This window comes from Corvus brachyrhynchos, unplaced genomic scaffold (assembly GCF_000691975.1).
Source record: "Corvus brachyrhynchos isolate BGI_N302 unplaced genomic scaffold, ASM69197v1 scaffold219, whole genome shotgun sequence".
Lineage (NCBI taxonomy): Eukaryota > Metazoa > Chordata > Aves > Passeriformes > Corvidae > Corvus > Corvus brachyrhynchos.
The window spans coordinates 38,757-52,737 of record NW_008240034.1 but is presented as its reverse complement, the minus strand read 5'-3'; the positions used below and the strand labels follow the sequence as shown (position 1 = coordinate 52,737).

General features: G+C 46.1%; 1 protein-coding gene across 2 annotated transcripts in view; it reads left to right on the top strand.

Moving 5' to 3' along the window:
• The first annotated feature begins 2,663 nt into the window (after nucleotides 1-2,663).
• Nucleotides 2,664-13,981, top strand: part of LOC108449050 (nuclear factor interleukin-3-regulated protein) — a 15,239-nt gene continuing 3,921 nt past the window's right edge. The window contains exon 1 of one of the 2 annotated variants that reach the window (XM_017743900.1): nucleotides 2,664-2,864. The gene's annotated coding sequence lies outside the window, so the exon portion shown is untranslated. Of the gene's footprint in view, nucleotides 2,865-6,680; nucleotides 7,304-13,981 lie in introns of those variants that run through there. The other variant, XM_017743901.1, reaches the window with a different exon arrangement.

Genomic DNA, 13,981 nt, shown 5'->3' with positions numbered 1-13,981 from the left:
AGCTCTGAGGGGGGCTCAGCCCTGCCTCAAGTTAGGAGGGGAAACAGAGCAGGACCACACGATTTGAACCACAAAAGTCCCCGGAGGAGGGGGGGAGATGTTCCTGCAGAGAAAAGTCTGGTGATGCCACAACTCTGTGGAGTCGCTTTGAAATTCTCAGCTCCTGGCAATGATTTTGTCAACAGAAAACAGCAAAAGGGTTTTTGGGTTTGGAGAATTTCTCTTTGCAACCTTTGGAGGGTTTCTTCAAACCACACGTCTGGAAAGTAAAGAGTATTTTGGGGGTTTTTGGCTGCGATGTTTTGATTGTCCAGGATGGAAACTGCTGGGGAGAGGGAGAACAACTGAGGGTGGTTCCCAAAGTGCTGTTATGAAATTCAGTTTGAATTGAAAATTGAGGGTTGCTGTGGAAAATTCTCCTTGGTGAAAATTCACATTTCTGTGGAAAATCTGTTTTGAACAAAATATTTCACAGGGCTTTTTGTCATGACAGACTGCCCAGGGACGAAATGACCTGATCCCTGAAAATCTGAAATGCAGGAAATCTCCTTTTACACCTGGATGTGATGGGCTCATCCCTGTTCCCTGCACTTCTTTAAAATCACTGTATTTCCTTAAAAACACTTTTTATTCCTCTTTCCAGAACAATCCATTTTAAATGTTGCATTTCAACTCCAGCTTCTGGAGCTAGCAAGGATCTTTATCCCACAATCTCATTCCTTCACAGGTAAAAATCATTTCTTGCAAAATTGGCTTTTTCTGAAGGAAAATTTCTATATTGCTAGACAAGAAAAAACACCTTAAAGCATTATATTATATTGTATTATATTATATTATATTACATTACATTATTTTATTTTATATTATGTTATGTTAAGTTATATTAATTATATTATATTTTATTATAATACCAACAAAAAGATGGGAGGATGTGTTTTTTCTTCTCAAGATAAAAATCTAAATTCGATCAGACCCTTACAAAAGTCTGTTTCTCTCCATTCACTAGAAAGGGAATCTTATAGGATCTTTCCATATGGAGAAACCCTTCAGGAGCAGATGTCAAAAGTTAAATGCAGCCAGGAGTCTCCTGATTCCCACTTTTGGGAGCAGTAAGAGAGAAGAGTGACCTCTACAGCCCAGCCCTGATTTCCTGGGAAGAAAGATCCTCTCCCTTGCTCACTCACACTCATCCTCTCAGAACCAGTGTAAAATAAAACAGAATAAAGTAAAATTTTTAAAAAATCAGCTGACCCCCACTGCTGTGAATGAGACTGGAATCTCTGCAGAGATTTGGATCAGATATTGGGAAGGAATTGTTCCCTGGGAGGGTGGGCAGGCCCTGGCACAGGGTGCCCAGAGCAGCTGGGGCTGCCCCTGGATCCCTGGCAGTGCCCAAGGCCAGGCTGGACATTGGGGCTTGGAGCAGCCTGGGACAGTGGGAGGTGTCCCTGCCATGGCAGGGGGGGAACGGGATTTAAGGTCCCTCCCAACCCCAACCATTCCATGATTCTGTGATCAGTCCAGTGAGGATGATCATTATCAGGTGGCAGATTTTTCCTTGCTGCTCCTGCCTTGGCAGCACCAGGATCTTCTTGGTGCTTTTCCATCCTGCTGGAATGCAGGCATGGAAGTGTTGCCAGAGGTGTAAAACCTGTGCTCACCCTGAGGACAAGGAGCTGGCTCTGCTGAGGCCTCGGTGCAGTGCAGAGAAGCAGAAATCACCTCTGGGCTTTGCTGCACCTTTCCCTCTTTGTGCAGCTGCCAGGACCCTCTGACACCTGGTGGACACCAAACAGGACCTGGGCTGCACCCAGAGCAGGCTGGAAAAAAAAAAAAAGAAGGCTATTTCATGCTTGGGTTTGAATCCTCCCAGTTGCAGGGGAAGTTTTTATTCATAGAATCATGGAATAGTTTGGGTTGGGAGAGACCTTAAGGATCATCCAGTGCCATCCCTGCCATGGGCAGGGACGCCTTCCACTGTTCCAGGCTGCTCCAAGCCCCGTCCAGCCTGGCCTTGGGCACTGCCAGGGATCCAGGGGCAGCCCCAGCTGCTCTGGACCAGGAGCAGATTCAGCACCTGTCTCAGACTCCACGGGAAGCTCAGGGAGAGGTGCTGCGACCCTCTGAGCTGAGGAATTCAGAGAGGGAATTTAACTGACTGCAATCAGTCCATTAAGTGGGGCTGCCTTAGCACAGGTTTTGCTGCGTGCCAATGGTTGATTCATCAACAATGAAACATCTCCAAACCCCAGCCCTGAACGTCCCCGTTTGTTTGTGCCACTCTTGTGTGTGCCAATCTCGTTTAAACTGAGATTTAAATTGACATTTATTCTGGTTTTATGGCCGCATCCATCAAGCCCTTCTCATCTTCCTCCTCTCCCTCTCCATGTCCCACCCCACGGGGGTCCGTGCCACCCTCAGGGCGCTGCTGTCACCTCTCTGGGGCTCCTCACTCTCTCCTGGGTGACTCCACACCTTCCGCAGCGCTTTGAAGCTCCAATTCAGCAGCAAATCCTCCCCCTCGCTGCCTTTTGGCTGCCGATGTTGACGGGAAGCTCGAAAGCAGCGCTGCTGCTGCAGGAGCACCTGCCCTGCCCCCGCTCTGTCCCCGCATGTCACCGCCTCTTACGTAATCGCGACATCGCTGCAGCTTCCCCGGGGCTGCTCGTGCAAAAAAAAAGGTGAAAAAGAAAAAAAGAAGAAAAAAAACAAAGCCTAAAAAGGACCCAGGGCCATGTGTGGGGGTGCGGGGCTGTCCCAGGGGCGGGAGGTGAGGGACACTTGGGGACGCGTCCGCCTCTCGCCCTGCCCGGGGGGCTCCTGCAGGAGCCGGATGGTTCCAGGGCTTGGGGCCCGTCCTCAAGGTAAGTCCTGGCCAGGAGCTGCTGGGGAATCCGTGGGGTCGGGGCTTTTCCAGGTGTCGGGGGGCAAAGGAGGCAAAGGAGGAAACCATTGCTGGGTTTGTCCGCAGAGCCCCGGGGCTCTCCTGGGACGGGGAAAATCGCTGCCTTTTTAATTTTTTTCATATATTTTTTTCATTTATTTTTCTTCCTTCTTTTAAAATCTTTCTATATTCCCCCTCCCCTTCCCCCCGCACTTTCTCCTTTTCATATTTTAAAATCTTTTTTAATCTTTTTATTTTTTCTTTTTCATTTTTTTTTCTTTTTCCCTTTTTACTTTGTTCCTGTCCTCCTTTCCTCTCTCTCCCCCTCTCTTTATTATCTCTTTGCACCCTCTGATTTCCCTCAGCTGCCCCCGAATTTCTGTCTCCAAACTGGCACCCAAGCACCCTCCCTTCCCACTGACACCTGGATGCCCAAATATTCACTGTTCTGCCATGTTCCTCCCAAATTCCTTTCCCATCCTCAGAGGTGGTGATGGAGGTGCTGATATTTGTAGCTTTTCTTTTATTATTCCACTTTATTTTCCTCATTGTCAAAGTTAGACAAGTTTTTGCTACCTGTTCTTTTCCACTGTGCTTATTTTAGCAGCCAGCATTGCTTTGGATTTCGAGGAAATTTAAGAATAAATAATTATTCTGTTGATTAAAAACCTGTGAAAATGACATTTCTTGGGCCTTCCCAGACTAAAAAAGTCTTTACTGGGTGCCCACCCAAAGGTTGGAACCTCCAGTTCCACAGGTGACAAAAGTCCTTGGTTGTAGCAGAGAGAATAAAAGACTTAAATTTTTTTTTAATATTTAGGATTTATTATTTTTTTGGCCATTCTAAACTTGAATGTTGTTGTGCAGTGGCTTCTGACTGGCTGGATTTCTTGGGGGCAGCCAAAGATTTGTTGGGAGAAGGGAAATACAGTTCCTAAGTGTCCTACATGCCAATTATCCCATATTAGAGCCCTGCTCATAATAATTATTGCAATAATTAATTGTAGGGTGACTTCCATGCCAGCACGAATGGAAGAACCTGCAGATATGAGGCAGAAAATATTAATTCCTCCAATTTCTGACTTTTCTGGTTGCCAAATGTGCCAAATTTAAGGTGTCACTTTAAAAACACCTCTTTTAAAACCCAGGCACCTTTAAGGGGTCTCAGAACTTCAGTTCTCTTACAAAGAGTCTAAACCATCAATTATTTCCAGAAAATATTCCAATCCCAACTTGAATTTCTTTACAGCGTGTCCTTAAAAGTTAAATTCAAATGATGCTGGGTTAGGAAATTGAATGTGAAGAACTTTTGGTTTTGTTTTGTTTGCGGGGCCGCGTTTTCGGTGTTGTTTTCTGCCAGTCCAGTTTTTGGGGCCCCACATTTTTCTTTAATTCAAAACTGAGACTTCCACATAATGAGGCCCCTTTAGCTAACAGAGGCTTCAAGAAAAACAGCAGATATTGGGAAAATCTTATTAAAGTCCAGGATTTTTTTTTCCTGAGCAGCTGTAAAACATCTTTGGAAGCAACGACACCAGGCCCCGGCCTTGCCCTTGGGGTCCCTGCCCTAATTTTTCCTGAGGTGGGAACCTCTAGAACACAGCCCAATTTCTGCTGTTTGCAAACTGTTTCTGTTTCTCACACTAATTAATTAATTAATTAATTATTGATCTTCCTGCTTGCCCTGGCTGCAGGGGTATTTTCTCTGGGCAGGATTGGTTTGAAGGGGGCTTTTACTGTGCTACCACATCAATGTGGCCTCAGCAACTGGGGGTGAAATGTCCCCTTAAATTTGGATTTTGAGGAGTTGGGGACTCATCCCGTCTCCTGGGGGTCCCTCAGACCTAAAAGATGGGGTGGGTGAAACCCTTTTGGTGAAAAACCTGCCCTGGGTATGCTGAAATTGGTGCCAGGCCACAGCTCCCTCCTTTTCCAAAGCTGTGCAATAATTCAGGTAATTCAAACGAGTCAGGTAAGGTGTAATTAATAACAGAAAATCAGGTGAGGTGTAATTAATAGCAGAAAGTCAGGTAAGGTGGAGTTAAGAGCAGATTTTGCCTTTGTATCTCAAATAGGAAAAGTACCTTTATTTTCTTGTGGAGTCAAGAAACTCCTCCTGCTTCCGCCTTGTGAGCATTTACTGCGATCCTTAATATTGCAATAATTGGAATATTGCAAAGATTGGAGTAAGCAGGGGATGGAAGACAGAGTCCATCGATTTTTGCTGCTTTCTGTCATGGCCTGGCTGCTCATTTCTGCTGTTTGGACACAAACCTGGAAAGAGCTGAGCAGCTTTAGTGGAGACACTCCAGATTTGGCTCTAGTGCAGTTTCAGACAAAACCCAAATCCTAATTTAGAGTCTTGACTTTATTTACCCAGCATTTTGAGACTGATAAAGCCCTGATAAGGACCCTGCTGCCTTGGGCACCGAGGAACCAAGATTGGGGGTTGAAATGAGCGGTTTCAGCTTTCATGGGTTGCCAGCAGCTCTGTGTGTTACGGAAACTCAGCAGCAGTGACTGTGCCTGAAAAATCTTCAGAAGTTTCATTTATTTCCTGTGATGGCAGAGTGAAAGGGAAACCTCTGAGTGAAAATCTTGATATTAGCAATTAATGACTGAGAGACGTGATCAGGCTGGGCCGGGAGTGCCTTTGGCACGTGCACAGGTGCAGGAGGCCTGGCAGCCTCCAGGCCAGGCTGCTGGTGAGGATTTGCTTCCTTTCAAAACAAAAAGGAAAGTTTTTAGAGGACTTCAAGTCCTGTGACAGGATTTCTGCAGAAGAACTCAAGGATGGGAGTGTTCCTGCTGGAAAATTATCATAAAATCACAGAATCTCAGACTGGTTTGGTTGGAAGGGACATTAAAGCCCATCCAGTGCCACTCCCTGCCATGGGCAGGGACACCTCCCACTGTCCCAGGCTGCTCCAAGCCCCATCCAGCCTGGCCTTGGGCACTGCCAGGGGTCCAGGGGCAGCCACAGTTTGTAACCATAAGAAGACAATGACAAAGGTGCCGTGTGCAGAAATCCATGGTCCTTGAGATGCTCCAGTCCCAGTCTGCTGAATGTGCTGCACATCTCAGTGGGAATGGTCTGGAGCATGAGGGGAAGCAATGAGGTGAGGGCGGGTTTTATTTAGGTCCAGAAACTCTTGTCAATGGGACCCTCTAGCCCTGAGTCGTGCAAGTGCTTGTTCTGGCTTAGGCACAGGAAAAGACTGGGAGAAAGAGAGGGAGAGCTGGACTTGGTTTCCGTTTGTCTGCTTAAAGCTAAATAATTTATTGGGGCTGGAATCTGGCTGGGTTTGCAAAATCCCAGTGGGATCCACTGCCTGTGTGTGTCTGTGGGGCTCAGGGATAAGGTCAGGGCCTGGTTCAGTTTGGTAAATCAGGAATAATTCATAGCTGCTGCTGGGAGGAACCACACAAGGAGCAGGAGGATGGGGATCCTGGAAGTTTCACAGGCTGTACAAAATATTTTGGGTTGTGCATTGTGAAATAGATTTGTGGAAAGATGAAGGAAGGAATTGGGAATATCAAATACAGGAGAAGGCTCTTTCCTGACTGGTGTTTGCTGGAGAATGGATTTGGAAAATGAGGGGAAGTCCTTGTTTTTAGAAGGATTTGTTCTGCTTTTCCTCTGGAAGTGTTGTCACTGTCACTTGGTGACAGCGGCACCTTTTCAGCTCCTGCAGAGCAGAGGGATTTTGTCATTTGCAAGTGATAAAAAATGAACAAAATGACAGAGTTCCACTGTTTTTAAAATAGGGATTTCATGTACCTTCAATGTACCTTGCTGACCAGGGATGGTTGCATCTCCCAAAGATTGGAAATGTGGTCAGTTATTTCCTGCTGGGTCTTGATTTCTGAACTGGAGTTCTTGAGAATTCCAGGACAGAAACCCCTGACTTGTTAAGGCCGATGTCAGTTCTTGCTTGAGCCAGCATTTCTGGCCTTGTCTCAGAAAAAGCTCTTAGGCTCAGCCTAATTTTAGATTTCAGTTCAGACCTCCTGGATTTCAGAGCCTGCAATGACGTTCTGTGGGGAGGAAGGGACTTACCTTGGGCTCGCGGCCGCCTCTCACTTCTTCCTCCTGCCGAGGCATCACCATAACCTGTGGGGTAACCTTCAGATAATGATGAGCTTTATCTCTACCCATTGATCTTCACTTTTTAAAAAAACCCTATTGTGACAGCAGTTTTGGTCACATTCAGTATGAAGCAGATGGAATTTTCCATCCCTCTGGGTAGGCAGAGAGGGGAGGAGGGCGGAAGCCAGGCTGCACTCGCCGCACATCGCTCGTGGGCATCCAACTGCTCCTCCAAGGAGCTCCTTCAGCTCCTGGGCTCCTTCTCTTCTCCTCCCATCGTCAGAGTGGAGATCCAGTGGCTGGAAAAGCTCTCCTGCAGTGCCACCCAGGTAAATGCAGCCACACCCGGCAGGTTCCCATCAGCAGCCCCAGAGCGGCTGCTGGAAATATCCCAGGAAATGCCAGGTTCATCCCTGCCCTCTGTGCTGCTGAGGGGCACAAAGGCTTTGTGTGCTCTTTCCTTTCTTAGCAATGATATTCTCAGTGATATTAGAGATGATATTTTAAGTGACGCAGGTCTGATATGGAGGAGCTACTCCTGCAGTCTGGGCCCTGGGATTGCGCTCGAGCGTGATCTCAGGGAGAGGCAGCGTCAGGAGCTCTTGGCCAGGTTGGGTTTGTTGGCATCAGTCAGCTCAGGGGAATTCCAGCCTCTTTCAGCATCGTTTGATCTGAGTGAAAGAGCTCAGATATCTCGAAGAAATGGCCAGGGGAAGAAGATTAATTCAGTAATTCGTGCTGTGTGTTCTTGGAGCAGGGTCCAACAAGTGGGTGCTGAAACTGAAGGAACAACTAAAGATGTTTGTGAAATTCTCTGGAGTGCCCAGGTTGTTTTTCTGACTTAATTGGTTTTCCAAGGAGAGGTTTGGTTGTTTTAAAAAAATAAGCAGAAATTACGTGAAAATACTGAGATCTGAATTGTTTTGAATTTTTATAGAATCACAGAGTTCTGGAATGGTTTGGGTTGGAGGGACCTTAAATCCCATCCCATCCCACCCCTGCCATGGGCAGGGACACCTCCCACTGTCCCAGGCTGCTCCAAGCCCCAATGTCCAGCCTGGCCTTGGGCACTGCCAGGGATCCAGGGGCAGCCCCAGCTGCTCTGGGCACCCTGTGCCAGGGCCTGCCCACCCTCCCAGGGAACAATTCCTTCCCAAGATCCCATCCAGCCCTGCCCTCTGGCACTGGGAAGCCATTCCCTGGGTCCTGTCCTTCCATCCCTTGGAAATTGTCTCTCTCCATCTTTCTTGGAGCTCCTTCAGGTCCTGGAAGGCCACAATTAGTTTACCTTCTCTTCTCCAGGCTGAACAATCCCAATTCTCCCAGCCTTTCCTCCCAGAGCTGCTCCATCCCTCTGATCATCCTGGTGCCTTCTCTGGAGTCGCTCCAGCAGCTCCACTCCTTCCTATCCTGAAGACCCCAGAGCTGATTTCAGTGTTCAGCTGAAATACTCAAATCTCTGATTCCACTGTTTCTAAACTGTCCCACAGTCAATACTTTTCACCCAAACTGTGAAATAAAACAGGGGAAGAAAAAGGATTTATTGAAAGTCCTTTCTCAGAGGAAAAAACCCCAAATTTATGAATATCTTGCATTGAGCCACAGTGGGACAGGTCAGATTTCTCGGGTTCAGAGGCAACTGAAATGGAGCAAACACTGCGAAAACTTCATTATTTTCTGATTCATTATTCAGCAGCTCTCACTGAGGCATTTGCAGACCAAGAAATGCAAAACTCAGCCACTTGTAAAGGTCCAGCAGCACCTCGGGGGTTTTCAGGCTTTTGCAGCACATTTCCAGCCTCATGGTCTGTCACAGACCCACAGTCAAATTTAGAGGTCAGGTTGTTCCAACCTGAGCAATACCTGAGCTGCTTTTGAGGCTTCTTACCCCGAGCAGAGCAGCCTCAGGGCTGTGGCCTTGGACCACAGGGCCTGGGGAATTGAGGAAGCAGCTGCTTTGGTAACTCAGGCTGGGTTTCCAGGCTTTGAACTCTCCTACCTCAAGACCAAAGAGACAAAATTAATTCTACCGAGCTCCCAACAAACCACCTGTTGTGATTAGGCTGCGGGGACAGTGATTTAATAGCTCAGAGCTCAAAATTTTAGCACACCAGGAAGTTCGTTGTGTCCTTCTGACCTGGAATCTGTAGAGGAAAAGGTGATTTTCGGGAGTTCATGGTTGTAATAGTAATTGATATTAATTAATAGTGATTGTAATCTGCTCCAGAGAATCCTTCTGGGCTCTTGGAATCTGAATTTCAAAGAAATGAGTGCAAAACTTCAGTGGAGACCAGATTTTAGAAAAAGCTGAAGGTGAAAATGCCTACTTTTGGAAATTAAAGGCCCTGCAATCCACTGCCAGACCTGCAGCAATATTTAATGCTTGGAGCCAACAATCATTTGGTGTTTTCAAAATAGAAACAGCAAATTGGGGCTTTGGCACAGTGGGCTTGTTTCTGAGTCAGTTTTGGTTTGAGTTTGAGTTTAAAGCTTTCATTCTTCCAGCAGTGGCTGCCCCAGGTCATCGGGTTCTGCTATTTGCTCCTTTTGTGCCTCCTTTCATCACCAGACCACGTTATTTCCCACTGAGACGCAAGAAGTGAGTAATAGCTGTTCCTCAACAGCTCCTGTTAACCACTGTGCAGTGTGAATGTCAAATACTCAGGAATATGAGTAATTAGAGCGAAGCCCTTTCATCTTAAACAGGCTGGGAGGTTTAGAGAGCACCCTAAGACACCACCAAACCACAGGGTTAATTTTTTTTCTTATTACGCAGGTGAAGCAGCAGCAGGGATCAAAACTTGTTTGCTGCTTGCAGTGTTTGTACAGCACAGCGTCCCTGGGAGAAGTTTTCAGAGGTTTCTGATGTAAATCTGCACTTGGGCCTCATTTTATCAGTGTAAGTTCTTGTATCAGTGAAAAATATTGGAGTTATCTCATTTTATCAGAGCAAATTCTCAATAACTCCTGTGGGTTTGATGTGCTGGAGTGGCTTGAGGCTAAGGGCTGAGTTCTGATTTAGTTTAGGATGAGATAATTTAAAAGACAAGAAATAGGCAGCTCTCAAGCTCCTTTATATCGGTGTGAAGCAAGGGCAGCTCGGCTCAAACTCTGTGTGATTTCAACTCCAAATTCCAAATTCTGATCCCAGTTTAACCAAAGTAAATTCCAGTGATATTCCCATGGATTGGCTCTTATACATCCAGGTGATGAATTGAGTGTGACCAGGAAACTGGGAAGGAGTGAGAGTTTGAACCAAAGGTTGTCTGTGGGGTAGTGAATTTCAGAATGGATTTGGGTGTTTTATGAAAAACAACTGGAAGTTTTCTTCCCTTTGCTTCTTTAAAATCAACCATTTTCACTTCAGAGCTAAGAACAGAAACCTCCAACACGGGGAAGTTCTGCCAAGTCACTCTGTGCCCTTTTATATTACATTGATTGTCCTATTTCATTAAAATATATGTAGATTTATGCCTGGAGTTTCATTTTTGACGTTTTAGTGATGAATGCTCCTCTCAGCTGTGCTTTTAAATGAGACTTCAAACACCCCATTTTTATTGATTGGTTGTAGATATAAATTTTTTCTATAAGTATAAACAGATGTGAAGATTTAAGACAAAGTTTGCAACTTAGGGAAGCCTTAGAGAGAGGTAGCAAAATTTAGAGTCACACATGAAAAATGGAGGAAACAGAGAATAATAAAATACAGATATGATACTACGGGGATTGAATTTTGTATTTAATCCACGTTGTCCTTTCTAATCCCAAGGTAAAACCATGACTGTGGTTCAGTTGTACATCAACAACCACTTGCTGCTGAACAAGGCCAGATCTTTGTCCCTTTTTTGATGACTACATTATCCTGAGGCAAAGAACTCCACATTTTAGTTGTGCTGTATGAAGATTCCCTTCGTTTCTTTGAAATCTGCTCCCCGATAATCCCAGCTCATTTTCTTTACTCCTGAGAAATAATGAGTTAAAATTTCTCGTTGGAGAAGCTGTTCTGGTTGCCCTTTGCAAGATTGATTTTAATTTTGCTGCATCCTTGAAACAAAAAGAATAATCTGAGGGTTGAGGGCTTGCCTTGGGCTCAGAGCAAAGGGAGATTCAGCAGCTGATTTTGGGGTGGTTTGATTGTGTATCAGCTCAGGGCTCAGCACTGAATCAGTTCCTCTGCGATATCAAGTTTTTCCTGGAGGGTTTTGCACACCCCGCTGGAAAGTCCAACTCATCAGAGCCCCCTCTGATCTGTGGCTTGAGGGGGGAGATAAGGGAAAGGAGGGGAGATAGGGCTGAACCAAATCTCTGAAGCTGAGCCCTACCAGGGCCTTCTTTTAGTCGGAGGAGAAGTTTTTACCAAAAATGAGGATCTTTTGAGCAGGGTGGTGGAGAGTAAGTGCAAACCCCTGAGTACAGCATGTCCTCACCCTCACAGAGGTGCAGATTAAACCAGGGCACTGCACATTTAGCCCTTCCCAGCTGATCAGAGGCGTTGTAGAAGTGATAAGAATGGGTTTTACTGCTTATCTTCGTGTATTTAACAATCTTTATATAAAAATTGTGCCTTGCATTCGGCCTGCTCAGAGGTAAAGCTCAAAGGCTGCTCTCTAGAGAAGCAGAGCTTCTGAGATGTGCTCTGTCTGAACAGAACCAGCAGATTTTGAGGAAAAAAAGAGGTGAAAACCAAAGAAACAGCATCATTTTACAAATGTTTTGGTGCTTTCTGTTCGGGGTGCAGAGCTTGGCCTATATTCAGGCAAGACGCTGGTAAATAAATGTCTTTTATACTTCCAGCTGCAGAAACAACAGACACCAAAGCACCTTAGAAACTCTTGGTTGCATAATTCACCCGACCAACATGCTCTAAAGTCACTGCTAATATTAATGTTTCCACTGGGCCCGGTGGGGACGGGCTCGGTGTCACTTTGTGCTCTCCACTGCTGGAGGCCGCGCTCACGAAGAGCCCCAAGACACTCGTGTGGGTACAGGTGTGACTTTGTGGGCTGCAGATAAAAATAACAGGTAGAGTTGAGACTCTGTGGCCTAAACCTTGATGCTTTCACACACTGGCCCAGCTCAGGCTTCATTCCTTGACCTTAAAAGGCCAGATCCTGCCTCCGATAAGAGCTTCCCCTGCCTCCCCCCTTATAGCCGGCCTCCTTCCAGGCCTTCCCCACCTCCAAGGAAGTGGAAATGTTTGATTCCTGCCTTTTCCCCTGGGTTCAACCCTCACTTCTCACTGTTTCACTTCCATGTGCTTCAAGTGTTGAGTTCTGAAGGAAATTCCCACCTTGGGACCATCACTTGGAGAGTGAGGGGTTGGATTAATGTGGGAAAGGTTCAACAAAATGGGTTTTCAGGAAGGTTCATTGCTCAGGTTCTGTCTCACAAAGGCCTATTTTGGGTCCCTTTTCTTTGCCCCCCGTGCTTCCCAGCCTGATTGAACAGGGGATATTGGGAACAGTAATCCTGAAACTTCCCATAGGATCTCCTTGTGATGAGCACCAGGAGCAAGGGAAGGACAGAGAGAGAACAACCTGCTCTGCCCACTGCAGGCGAGGAGTTTACTTAGTGAAAAAGCCGCCTGTTGATCTTTGACTCATTCAACAAACAACTCACATCACCGCCAAACCTGAAACGTTCCTGCTAAGTGATTAAGCCCTGAAAAAACTGCATTTCTGCCTCTCGACACTGTGAGAAACCACAAATCCATTTGCTGTAATTCTCCTTTTGATGCTTTCAGGTCAGCAGTAATTCTGATTGAAAGCTGGAGAAATTACCCCAAACGCATTCGCGCTGAAGGACATTCTTTGTTTTGGTTTGTAGCTGCCCTCAGAACCTTTGTGTACTCTTTGAGATCTCCAGGGCTTAGGGATAAATTAAAATAAATGCATTCCAAATGCCTTTAATCACAAAATCCCACCGATTTGTGCAGAGAGTACTTTGGTGGGACTTGTCCTGTTTAAACCAGAACCAAACTCTGATCACACTGGGCAGACTGGGAGAGGAAATAGATGTGGATTGGTCTAGTTTGCAGGTCTGAGTTGTGCAGAGGTCACTGGTGATGACAACCTGCCAGTACTGAAGGGTTCTAAATCTGCATAAATAAAGATTTCATCTACAAGCAGTAGAACATTGAATCAAAGGCCTTGCACAGCATTTTAGCCTCAGTGTCCATCTTTGTACTCTACAATATTTGTGTAACTCTGTGTGTGTGTATGTGTGTGTGTGATGGAGCTCGTTTAATCCATCCTCACATTGCTTGATGCTCAAAATCCTCCAGAGGTCTTTCCTGCCTCTTTTGTTGGGTGCTTGGGATACCTTAAAAAGGGATTTGGTTTTCTGAAATACCTTCAAATGGACACTGAGTACATTTAGATGGAAGGAATTGTTCCCTGGGAGGGTGGGCAGGCCCTGGCACAGGGTGCCCAGAGCAGCTGGGGCTGCCCCTGGATCCCTGGCAGTGCCCAAGGCCAGGCTGGACATTGGGGTTTGGAGCAGCCTGGGACAGTGGGAGGTGTCCCTGCCCATGGCAGGGGTGGGACTGGATGATCCTTAAGGTCCCTTCCCACCCAAACCATTCTGGGATTTTATGATATTTTGCTTTCAAAATTTTGTCCTCTCTATGATTTATGAGTTGTATCCTGGAGGAGTAACAGGTGACTTAGAAAACCAGACCATTCAAATGTGGTCTTTCACGTGAAGCTCAGAAAGCCAAGAACCCTGGAAATTTTTCAGTTTCCTCCAGACACAAATTACAGCTGGACAGTGTTTAGGAATTGTTTATTGCCCACAGAATGAACTCTTTTGAGTCGTGTTGATGTGGGATGATGAAGAAGAGAGGAAAGCCCAAACATGGTCCTATGTGTCCTTCTGAGACCTGTGCTCAGCTGCTCCCTGCCCAGAGCGAGTTCTGGAATTATTTGGAGTTAGATCTTTGCCTTTTGCTTGAGGATGGTTCTCAGCCTCGGAGAAAAGAGTGACTCATGTTGCTCACACAATAAATT